The 14256-nt window shown below is 29.9% G+C and overlaps 1 non-coding gene across 1 annotated transcript; it reads right to left on the reverse strand.

Moving 5' to 3' along the window:
• Positions 1 to 13391: 13391 nt before the first annotated feature.
• Trnal-aag lies at positions 13392 to 13473 on the reverse strand. Its single transcript has one exon. It is a non-coding gene; the product is annotated as a tRNA-Leu (tRNA).
• Between the last annotated feature and the right edge of the window lie 783 nt (positions 13474 to 14256).

The raw sequence follows: 14256 nt of genomic DNA on the forward strand, positions 1-14256 counted from the left end.
CCGATTTCTAAATTTACAAAGACTCTCTAAATATTAACTTTACCTTTATCAAAAATATTACGTTAATTAAATATATTATTCAATAGTTACTATAATGATTTAGACTAATATATTTATACACGGGTACTTACGTTTAGTGCTTTTGGCTCTAGTGCCCGCTACCTCTTTCAATTCCTATGCTGGCTAGGTAAAGTACGGTACATGTACTTACATATACGTATAAGCTGTGCTCGCTGTGTTCGCTCTGGCCGCTCTGTTCAAAAGTGACCAGTGCGCCAGGTAAACTTCCCAACATTCAACAGTAGGAATATTATACATAGACAATACGTACTGGACAAACTGGTTTACAACACATTACATCACATCCGCTCAGTACCTTACTCGCATTTACACGTGCTATTTCCGCGCGCGAACGCGTATAGCTAAAAAACACAAATATATTAAAAGCAAAAATGACAAATAATGACACTACTACAACATTCCTCATAGTTCTGAATTCAAAATTCTACTTTTGACGGTAGGTTCGGGGAAAGAATAGGCTTGCTGAAACCTACTGCTTGATCATGTGTTAATTTTCGTGAATGTCTCTCGATGGGCTGTTAAATAATACAAAAACAAACAAAACAAAACATACTGCACGATCGTAAGACAGGCGACTAATGTGTAGAATCGAAGGTGTTTGCTTTCTTGGCTTCTAAACCTGCGCTATCACAAGGCAAACACACAACCAACATCCTCTGTCTCCGGCACACATACAGGCTTACACAACACACATTTGCATTCCTTGCAGGTCGGGAATCGAGAAAAGAATTCACCTGCTGTTATGCACTGCATGTATCGTAATCGTAAGAGGGGACCTAGCTAATGTTTAGATAACTGCATATCTAGAATCTTGATCGCCTCTTACCATGCATGCAGTGGGTAACAGCATGTGTATTCTTTTTCTCCACCCCCTACCTGAAAGGATGTCTTTTTAGTAAGAGGTGACTAGTGTGGAGAACCGCCACCTCCATACAAAATTGGGGATTTGTTTTTGTGCCCTCTATTTTTTATACACACACATACACTACACGCATGCATCTTGTACACAGGAGAGCCCGTCCTTAAATGATCTTAGCTGTTAATAGGACGTTAAACAAATTAAAACCAAACCAAACCAAAACAGTTTAAAAAATATCAAAGTTTTTATGTTCTTGTCAGCAAAGACAATGTCATGGAAATGTCTTGAAAGAAGTTCTTTCAGACAATACCTTTCGAGCTACAAGGACTGATATATAAATACATTTGTCGACTTTCTATTAATAAGAATTTAAACGACAATTCATGGAATGCATTTCTTAAATTAAACACGATACATTGCAATGCTAACAAGTTAAACCTTTCCTACATCTAAATAGATTATGGAACAGGTACTTCCTTTAAATGTTTCCTTTTCAGAGATTACCCTTCGAAGTCAAAATGAGCAATTTCAATTATTTGTAAAATGTTGTAAATTTATATACAGAAACCCCTCATACAAACCTAACATGGTAAAAAGAGACCGACCTTGGGAAATCTTTTTAAAATGATATTTTTATCTATATATAATTTACCAACAGAACTAACAAAGAGAATTTACAAACTTCAAATAGGAGATAAAAACAAAATCCTTTACAATTTATCAATATCATAAAAGAGAAAAATCTTTACATACTTATCAATACTGTTCCAAATGGCATATGCTGACAACATACCTTATATCAAGACAATGTGTTAACTGTCATTTCTTTTATAGAAACAATTTCTTCTAAAAAGCACTGGAATACTTTTCTATAATAACCAACAATTGTATTTTGTTTGTTTGCAAAATTTGTTTTCTCTCTTAAAGACAGTTCACATCATTTTAAATAGCATTATTAGACGGTACATACTGTATTAGATTGGATTTAGACCTATCATTTATCGCAATTGCTATCATACCAGATAGTCCACCATGGACAATACGACTGCCTGAAGTAAATTCAGAATTGCGCAATAATGAAAAATCTCACACTCTCCCGGTTCAATACAGGAGCGCTTTTCCGAGTTTATCTCGAGATTTCCTTCACATAAATTTGTATATACAGACGGCTCTCAATTCGAAGAAAAGGTTGCAGCAGCATGTGTTGTTGGCAAGGCATCTTTTTCCTGCGGATTACCAAATAATGCATCTATTTTTAAAGCTGATGCTTCTGCATTTTGGTCTGGCTTTGGATGGAATTGAAATTAACAAAATTAACAAAGCAATGATTTGATCTGGCTCTTGGTCACTATTACAAAGTATTAAAAATCGGAATTTGAACAATATTCTCATACAAAACATCGCCCTTCGTATTAACAGAATTTCATTGTTTTGCCACCTGATCTTGATTCGGATACCAGGTCAAGTCGGAACAAACGGAATTGAGAAGGTAGATAAAGCTGCTAAAGCAGCCCTTAACCTATAACCAAAAGATATTAAGCTGCCTTCTCCTGATTTTAAACCTTCTATAACAAATTTTATTATATCGAATTGGTAAAATAAATGATCTGAAGAATTAAACAGCAAGTTATTTGCAATTTATTGGGTTCATGTGCAACAAGTAGAGCAGGCCGCAGAGAGGAAATTGTCCTCTCGCGACTGCGCATAGGACACACCTACATCACACATGGCTACATTTTGAGTAAGGAAGATCAGCCTTATTGTCATGTATGCGATCAACCATTTACAGTCAAGCACTTCATAATTGAATGCGCTGATTTCAAACAAATGCGTGACAGATTTATGATATACCGTCTATTAAAAGGTTGTTCGATAGTTTCTGTGCAATGAATGTATGAATATTTACAGTTGAATGGCATTGCCACTATATAACCCTACCAAATTCAGTTGGCATTCATATAGGCTATGAATGCCATGGACCGATTGTTGACGTCATCATTATTATGACGTCGTAATTGTTTTGTTGGATACTATTGACCATCCCCGGGCGATGTATGTTTTATTCATTGAACAAGCATACACGATACATACATTATTTAAAGTTATTGCCAAATAACCAAAAGTGTAATTGAATTTGTTATGAGATGAACAGATTCCAAAAATGATAAATATAAGTATTGAACTGCTTTTATAGTGTTGTTGGCCTTGACTCACATTGTCGATGGGCCGTTAACCAATACAAAAACAAACAAAAATCATTAGATTGTACATTGATAGTTGTAAAGTAGTTTAGTAAATCATTAGATAGTACTTTGATAGAAGTTCAAAAAAATATTCCGGAGCAAAAAAGAATATCGGGAAAAAATTACTGGTATTCTCGAGAGAGGCGTGAACATCTAAATACATGGCCACTGGATGCCTGCTCACGACAGTTGTTACTGCTCCCGCTGTCGACCTGAAACGACTCGACCAACAAAGGTCATCAACCCACAAAGGTCAACCAACAAATCGTCATAAATCTATTTTAGTAACATGAACATGTTTTTTTCAGAATGGGAGTTTCAACTACAGAATAAAACTACTTTCAAATGATGTTGGATTACCTAACAAACTATACAGTGAGCAAGTCAGGAGATAACTTGTGCCTAATCTTTTTTGTTGAACGACAAATAAATTATGTTTGAAAATAAAAAAAAAAGTCGCCACTTGTAGCTCAAACTATTATCGGTCCGTCCCCGATGCAGTACACCCCTGCAGTTCGGGAATCGGTAAATGAATATGTCTGCTGTTACCAACTGCATGTATCGTAAGAGGTGACTTATATTGAAATCCCTGCAGAATTGCAGGGGATATGCCATTGTGTCCTCTAATTAGGGACACAAAAGCGACCAAAATAAATCTGCTGCACCCATTGGAAGAGTTGGGTTCTTTTCATTTCTCTCTAAATCTAGCTACATTTCATTTACTAGCGCCTTGCTTGGCAACACCTCGCGTTTGACTTTAATGTGTTTTATTTTGTTAAGTTTTGTTCAACGTCATATTAAGAGCTTATGTCATTTAATGACGTGTTTGCCCAAGTGAGGAAAGCACAGGGTTTTGTCCCCACAGGCCGGGACATACCAAAGTGCTTAGTAATAGTAGTTGTTATTCTCTGCTCAACGTTCAGGGCTGTGCTTGGTGCCTTCGGCATGGGTATTTCAGTGAAATAGTACTACAAAGTCGGCATCAGATTCGCGATATCACAAGGAGGCAATAACACCAACATACCCTGTCTCCAGCACACATGCACGCATACAAACACAAATGGAGGCATGTCCTTAAATGACACCTGCTGTTAGTATGACGTTAAACCCTATAAAACTAAAACAAAACCATTTCCTACCGCCTTGCTTGGCAACACCTCACTTTTAGCTTTTTTGGCATTTAGGGTAATGGCAACAACTTGTTCAACCATTGTCAGTATAATGTGATCGGGTGGAATGCTGTGCAGGCACGGTGCCTTAGGCATGATATTTCAGTGAGATAGCACTATAAAGTCGGCATCAGATCCGCTCTATCACAAGGAGGTAAATACACAAAGATACCCGGTGTCCGGCACGCATACACAACATACATGGAGGCACGTCCTTAAATGACCTTAGCTGTTAATAGGAAACGTTAAACAAAATAAACCAAAACCAAACCAATAATGACACAAAATATGAAGGTTTGCTGCCAGGCGTATACAAATTATTTCAGTGAAATATTACCAGAAAGTCGGCATGAGGTTTGCGCAATCCCAAGGAGGCAATTACACCGGCATACACTACCTCGAAACGCATACACAACACACATCGAGGCACGTCCTTAAATAACCTTGGCTGTAAATAAGACGTAAAACAAAATAAAACCAAACCAAGCTAAATTTATCATGCACTTTTTAAATACAGTACATAGGATAATGAGGTTATATTTGTTATGTGACCCTGGAATGACTATTGTTGTCAAATTCTTTTAAGTTGTATTTTTGAACAAGTCATGATAATTGATTGTAAAATTAGAATATGTGTAAATTGAGTCATAATCTAGTTGAATTTTCTGATTTTTTAACTGAATTTGATACATTGTAAAATGATAAATGATGACAGAGGGTACAAAACTCCTTTAGGACATAAGAAAATCTATGGAACGTGAACTGAAATCGTTAATTGAACTTAAGAAAAAAAATTGTCCTGTAATCTGACATCTCTGCAAATATGATTGGAGTTAACTTCCTGGGTGTCAAGTTTAATTGTTTCATTAGGTATTACATATAACAAAATTATCAATAAAGTGGACCGTTATAACAGTATACACGATATAAAGGAAAGTCACCCATTATGGTGGAAGCTTTCGAGTTGTTCCCCTTTGTACGTTCCGATACAGACCGAGGTGTAGAGTTATTGTTGGCAGAGCACGTTGAGGGCTATGCTTTCTTCCCAACCCTAAAACACATAACATCAAATGATGAATCGAAGCCAAAATTATAGTTTGAATTCCTATATGTTCTATAGAGCAATCGCATCAGATTATTTCAATTAGTAAAATATTAATGTCATAACAAAGTACATACATTTATGTATTATTACGTCAAAATGTCATATTTTCCTGGGTTCCTGGACATGCGGGAATACCAAGTTACACAATGGCCGGGTATACAATAATTACACTCAATATAACCTGTAATTGGTTTGTATTGAAAGTCTGTGTGTTACGTTCATTTATAAAGAAAGACCCAAAGATGAGGTTGTCCATATACACATCCAGGGCGACAGCTATTCTATCTTGGCCAGTTCTAGGTGATTCTTGCCGCTTGGTAAAGGAAGCGTATTGGTTTTTGGTCCTGTAATAAGCAACTAGAGCAATGAGACAAATACGAAAACTTGATATATTTTACAATAATCAGGAAAAAAGGTATCCCAGTTGATATTAATCACTTATGTTGACCAAGATGGAATATTTGTATTATATACGTGTTGTATTGTATATATATCTTTATTTCTTGCAATAGACATTATTGTCTTTGTGCTACATACATTCACAATATTTGCAATATGGTAGTTGTACAAAATAAGTTCTGACAAGTTTACAACAGGCAGCCTTAATACAAGTTTTACATAGTAAATACAATCTGTACTTAGTAAACACAATCTGTACATAGTAAACACAAACATTATTTTCACAGGGTAACAACAGCATTAAGTGTCGCATCATTGTGAGCGAAGGATACATTGACATATTTGTATGTTATTTTAATTCAATACTACTTAATTTCTTATTGCATTTGCTTTATAAATGAACATTGGTAAATTTTGAATAATAGTCTTGTTCTTCGTATCAGTATGGTAATGTATAAGTAGTGTAATGTACAAGTATTACAATGTATGAGTATTGTATTGTAAAAGTAATGTAATGTAAACATGTTGCAGTATATACGTATTATATTATATGTACCGTGGTGTGTAGGTATTGTTGAAGTGCGTAATAGAATTGTATTATATAAGTATTGTAACATATAAGTATTGTATTATATAAGTATTGTAGCATATAAATATTGTATTATATAAGTATTGTATTATATAAGTATTGTAACATATAGGTATTGTATTATATAAGTATTGTAACATATAAATATTGTATTATATAAGTATTGTTACATATAAGTATTGTGTTATATAAATATTGTATTATATAAGTATTGTATTATATAAGTATTGATATAAGAATTGTATTATATAAGTAATGTAACATATAAGTATTGAGTATTGTATTGTATAAGTATTGCAACATATAAGTATTATAAGTATTGTAAGTATTGCATTATATAAGTATTGTAGCATATAAATATTGTATTATATTAGTATTATAACATATAAGTATTGTATTGTATAAGTATTGTAACATACGTATTGTATTATATAATTATTGTAACATATAAATACTGTATTATATAAGTATTATAACATATAAGTATTATATTATATAAGGATTGTAACATATAAGTATTATATTATATAAGTATTGTATCTTATAAATATTGTATTATGTAAGTATTGTTACATATAACACAATACTTATATGTAACAATACTTACATAATACAATATTTATATAACACAATACTTATATGTAACAAGACTTATATAAGACAATATTTATATGTTACAATAATTATATAATACAATACGTATGTTACAATACTTATAAAATACAATAGTTATATGTTACAATATTTATATAATACAATACTTATCCATTACAATATTTATATGTTTCATTACTTATATGTTACAATCCTTATATAATATAATACTTATATGTTATAATACTTATATAATACAATTCTTATATCAATACTTATAGAATACAATACTTATATAATTTACAATACTTATATAAGTATTGTAACACATAAGTATTGTAATATATAAGTATTGTAACAAAGAAGTATTGTAACATATAAGTAATGAAACATATAAATATTGTATTATATAAGTAGTGTAACATATAAGTATTGTAACAAAGAAGTATTGTAACATATAAGTATTTTAACATATAAATATTGTATTATGTAAGTATTGTTACATATAAGTGTTGTGTTATATAAATATTGTATTATGTAAGTATTGTTACATATAACACAATACTTATATGTAACAATACTTACATAATACAATATTTATATAACACAATACTTATATGTAACAAGACTTATATAAGACAATATTTATATGTTAAAATACTTATATGTTACAATTCTTATATGTTACAATACTCATATAATACAATACCTATATGTTACAATACTTCTTTGTTACAATACTTATATGTCACAATACTTATACAATACAATACATATATGTTACAATACTTATATGTTGCAATACTTATACAATACAATACATATATGTTACAATACTTCTTTGTTACAATACTTATATGTTGCACTACTTATATAATACAATACGTATGTTACAATACTTATTTGTTACAATACTTATATAATCCAATACTTACAATACTTATAATACTTATATTTTAGAATACTTATATAATATAATACTTATATGTTATAATACTAATATAATACAATATTTATATAACACAATACTTATATGTAACAATACTTACATAATACAATATTTATAAGATACAATACTTATATAATATAATACTTATATGTTGCAATACTTATACAATACAATACTTATATAATAAAATACTTATATGTTACACTACTTATATAATACAATAGTTATATGTTACAATATTTATATAATACAATACTTATTTAATACAATACTTATATCAATACTTATAGAATACAATACTTATATATTACAATACTTATGTGTTAAATACTTATATGTTATAATACTAATATAATACAATATTTAAATAACACAATACTTATATGTAACAATACTTACATAATACAATATTTATATGTTTCATTACTTATATGTTACAATAATTATATAATACAATACGTATGTTACAATACTTATTTTTTACAATTCTTATATAATACAATACTTATCCATTACAATATTTATATGTTACAATAATTATATAATACAATACGTATGTTACAATACTTATTTGTTACAATACTTATATAAGTATTGTAACACATAAGTATTGTAATATATAAGTATTGTAACAAAGAAGTATTGTAACATATAGGTATTGTATTATATGAGTATTGTAACATATAAGTATTGAGTATTGTATTGTATAAGTATTGTAACATAAATATTGTATTATATAAGTAGTGTAACATATAAGTATTGTAAGTATTATATAAGTATTGATATAAGAATTGTATTATATAAGTATTTTAGCATATAAATATTGTATTATGTAAGTATTGTTACATATAACACAATACTTATATGTAACAAGACTTATATAAGACAATATTTATATGTTACAATAATTATATAATACAATACGTATGTTACAATACTTATATAAGTATTGTAACATATAAGTATTGTATTGTATAAGTATTGTAACATATAAGTATTGTAACATATAAGTATTGTATTATATAAGTAGTGTAACATATAAGTATTATATTATATAAGTATTGTAACATATAAGTATTATAAGTATTGTAAGTATTGCATTTTATAAGTATTGTAACATATAAGTATTGTATTATATAAGTATTGTAACATATAAGTATTGTATTATATAAGTATTGTAACATATAAGTATTGTATTATATAAGTATTGTAACATATAAGTATTGTATTATATAAGTATTGTAACATATAAGTATTGTATTATATAAGTATTGTAACATATAAGTATTGTATTATATAAGTATTGTAACATATAAGTATTGTATTATATAAGTATTGTAACATATAAGTATTGTAACATATAAGTATTGTAACATATAAGTATTGTAACATATAAGAATATTATATAAGTATTTTAATATAGAAGTATTTTATTTTATACGTATGTTGGTATGTAAGTATTGTTGTAGTTTCTAAGTATTGTAATGTATAAGTTATGTATTTCATACGAATTTGGGTATGCAATGTATAAATATTGTATTTTATATGTAATGTATTAATATTATATTAATATGTATTTTGGTATGTAAGTATTGTGGTAGTGTCTAAGTATTATAATGTATAAGTATTGTATTTAATACGTATTTTGGTATGTAAGTATTGTGGTAGTGTATAAGTATTGTATTTAATACATATTTTGGTATGTAAGTATTGTGTTAGTGTCTAAGTATTGTAATGTATAAGTATTGTATTTAACACGTATTTTGGTATGTAAGTACTGTGGTAGTGTCTAAGTATTGTAATGTCTAAGTATTGTATTTAATACGTATTTTGGTATGTAAGTATTGTGGTAGTGTCTAAGTATTGTAATGTATAAGTATTGTATTTAATACGTATTTTGGTATGTAAGTATTGTGGTAGTGTCTAAGTATTGTAATGTATAAGTATTGTATTTAATACGTATTTTGGTATGTAAGTATTGTGGTAGTGTCTAAGTATTGTAATGTATAAGTATTGTATTTAATACGTATTTTGGTATGTAAGTATTGTGGTAGTGTCTAAGTATTGTAATGTATAAGTATTGTATTTAATACGTATTTTGGTATGTAAGTATTGTGGTAGTGTCTAAGTATTGTAATGTATAAGTATTGTATTTAATACGTATTTTGGTATGTAAGTATTGTGGTAGTGTCTAAGTATTGTAATGTATAAGTATTGTATTTAATACGTATTTTGGTATGTAAGTATTGTGGTAGTGTCTAAGTATTGTAATGTATAAGTATTGTATTTAATACGTATTTTGGTATGTAAGTATTGTGGTAGTGTCTAAGTATTGTAATGTATAAGTATTGTATTTAATACGTATTTTGGTATGTAAGTATTGTGGTAGTGTCTAAGTATTGTAATGTATAAGTATTGTATTTAATACGTATTTTGGTATGTAAGTATTGTGGTAGTGTCTAAGTATTGTAATGTATAAGTATTGTATTTAATACGTATTTTGGTATGTAAGTATTGTGGTAGTGTCTAAGTATTGTAATGTATAAGTATTGTATTTAATACGTATTTTGGTATGTAAGTATTGTGGTAGTGTCTAAGTATTGTAATGTATAAGTATTGTATTTAATACGTATTTTGGTATGTAAGTATTGTGGTAGTGTCTAAGTATTGTAATGTATAAGTATTGTATTTAATACGTATTTTGGTATGTAAGTATTGTGGTAGTGTCTAAGTATTGTAATGTATAAGTATTGTATTTAATACGTATTTTGGTATGTAAGTATTGTGGTAGTGTCTAAGTATTGTAATGTATAAGTATTGTATTTAATACGTATTTTGGTATGTAAGTATTGTGGTAGTGTCTAAGTATTGTAATGTATAAGTATTGTATTTAATACGTATTTTGGTATGTAAGTATTGTGGTAGTGTCTAAGTATTGTAATGTATAAGTATTGTATTTAATACGTATTTTGGTATGTAAGTATTGTGGTAGTGTCTAAGTATTGTAATGTATAAGTATTGTATTTAATACGTATTTTGGTATGTAAGTATTGTGGTAGTGTCTAAGTATTGTAATGTATAAGTATTGTATTTAATACGTATTTTGGTATGTAAGTATTGTGGTAGTGTCTAAGTATTGTAATGTATAAGTATTGTATTTAATACGTATTTTGGTATGTAAGTATTGTGGTAGTGTCTAAGTATTGTAATGTATAAGTATTGTATTTAATACGTATTTTGGTATGTAAGTATTGTGGTAGTGTCTAAGTATTGTAATGTATAAGTATTGTATTTAATACGTATTTTGGTATGTAAGTATTGTGGTAGTGTCTAAGTATTGTAATGTATAAGTATTGTATTTAATACGTATTTTGGTATGTAAGTATTGTGGTAGTGTCTAAGTATTGTAATGTATAAGTATTGTATTTAACACGTATTTTGGTATGTAAGTACTGTGGCAGTGTTTAAGTATTGTAATGTATAAGTATTGTTTTAAATACGTATTTTGGTATGTAAGTACTGTGGCAGTGTTTAAGTATTGTAATGTATAAGTATTGTTTTAAATACGTATTTCCGTATATAAGTATTGTGGTAGTGTCTAAGTATTGTAATGTATACGTATTGTATTCAATACGTATTATGGTATGTAAGTATTGTGGTAGTGTCTAAGTATTGTAATGTATGAGTATTGTATTTCATACGTATTTTGGTATGTAAGTATTGTGTTAGTGTCTAAGTATTGTAATGTATAAGTATTAAGTTTAATACGTATTTTGGTATGTAAGTATTGTGGTAGTGTCTAAGTATTGTAATGTCTAAGTATTGTATTTTATACGTATTTTGGTATGTAAGTATTGTGGTAGTGTCTAAGTATTGTAATGTCTAAGTATTGTATTTTATACGTTTTTTGGTATGTAAGTATTGTGGTAGTGTCTAAGTATTGTAATGTCTAAGTATTGTATTTTATACGTTTTTTGGTATGTAAGTATTACGTAGTGTCTATTCTGTAGTGTGTTTATAATGCTCGCCCGTGTGAACTATCCATATGTCGTCCTGTGGTTTGAAGTTTGATACGAGCTACATTACTAGAAATGACCACACATATGTGCTGATATAGAATCTTTGAAGTAGTAAGGTTTACATTGATCTTGTTTTATTCTGATTTTTATTCTTGAACCTGCACGGCTGCTAAACCACTTTTCCTTGATATTGGAAATCGTTGGACAAATTTAATGCTAAACACCTTCAAGTACTCTGATCACAGGCTTTCGGTTAAAATCATTTCCATTCGCCTCACATACGGTTCTCAGCTAGCTATTGACAGAACATGGACAGCTTCACAAAGGGAAAATGAAGATGATAATTTTGTTAATTCTCTACTTTATTTATAAAATGTGAGTTTATATTTTTACTTTCACACTATTGGGATTTGAGTGATGTACTAACAGATTAGAATATTTGTAATCTAAACAGTACTCTGGAGAAAAGAAATGACAAATATTCAATTAAAGCTAACAATTTATGATCAAACATCCCGGAGATCACCCATATTCTATATAACTCCTTCATTGTTTATACTCAAACAGCTTTTTCAAAATAAGCAATTTCGTTAAATAGCAAACAGATCCAAAATCGGAAAGCCCCATGTAAACATTGAAAATCGTATGAATCTTCTATTTACTTTCACAACTATCTCAAGCGCTTCAGAAACGCCGATTGCCGACAAGTGTTGATCAGAAAAAGATTTAGACACGACTCGGGCTCTCTGAGAAAGCTTTGGTTCGAAATAAACATATTTATTGTGATGGCGGTTAACTTAAAACCAGGATTCAGAAAAATTTAAAGCTTTTAAATAGTTCTGTTTGGGGGATGCGTCGTCCGTTTGTTTTGAAGGAAATAGCAAGCTCCTTGGGAGGAAAATATCTTGCATTGTTGGAGGTCTACTTACACATTGTGTGAACATAACCGAACAAATACACGATCGACGTTAAAAATTAGGATTGTCAAGGACCTGATGACGTCATTCTACCACGTTCCATCAAATCTTCTCAGTTATAGCATGTCTGTCAATCTAATCAGATTTAAGTCTAAAAATAATGGGGGGAAAAACAAGAGTTAGTTCTAGAAAAAAATAACATGTTTCCTAGACAATAGAAAGTAATTCGGTAAATATGCTGATGAACATGAACAATATGCTGAAGAATAATCCGTGAAATGTGTAGAACAAATAAGTAATGAACACGAAGAAAGATTGTTTTTAATAGTTTCATGTGAATGGCTGACGTTAAGTTGTTGAGGCGTATTACCAATATCCATTTTAAGCGCTTCGCACAAAGAAATAGTCTGTCGCAAAGAACTGTTTCTACCTGAAAATGATTACATTAAATGAAATAAAAAATAATTTGGCAGCGGTGGGATTCGAACCCACGCCTCCGAAGAGACTGGTGCCTTAAACCAGCGCCTTAGACCGCTCGGCCACGCTACCTTTATACTAAAACGCACGAGAACGTTTCTTTTGTTTTTGACAGAAGACAGGATCATCGCGCACGCATGCACGTGACTAGGGGATCTGAGATATGTTTAGTCTTGTTCAACCAGACCCTTGTTGTCTGCGCTACGCAACAGATCTAAAGAGTCTGGTCAAACCCAGTGCTATCGTTTTGTGACATCATAACTAGCTAGGCTTACTTGGATTCTAGTAAATTATTTCATTGGTCAAAGGTAGACACACCTTTTTTCAACTGTTGAAGTCATAATTTGAGTGGCGCAAAACTGCACTGAATATTTTAATTTTTGAAAAAAAACACCCGTATTTCACTATCATCGAGAAAAATGTAAGAAAATGCTTCAAATCTCAATAATGATTGCATGTAGTCTATTTTCATTGGATATTTTACAATAATTCATGAAGCTAACAAAGCTACAAGTCAAGCCAGATAACCTGTAGTGTTTTGAATGGGGTACAGGTAACATCTCACTTGCTTTGCATGCTTTTTTCCAACCTCAGTCAGCCTTGTTGGCTTTAAGTGCTCAGTTATGATTTATTCAGTGGAAATATATGGCATTATTCTGGAAAAATGACATTTTCTTAAATTTTTCTCGATAATGGTGAATACACAGATACTTCAGGAATGCATGTACATGTAAGTTTTTTTCATTAATTTCCTTATTCTTTTATAGCGTCCGGAAACGAAAGTAAAAACACTGCCCTCTGGTGATGGTAATTATAAAGTACTGTGTTTGACCAGACTCTAAAATTACAAGTGAT

The sequence above is a fragment of the Mizuhopecten yessoensis genome, unplaced genomic scaffold (assembly GCF_002113885.1).
Source record: "Mizuhopecten yessoensis strain PY_sf001 unplaced genomic scaffold, ASM211388v2 scaffold10367, whole genome shotgun sequence".
Lineage (NCBI taxonomy): Eukaryota > Metazoa > Mollusca > Bivalvia > Pectinida > Pectinidae > Mizuhopecten > Mizuhopecten yessoensis.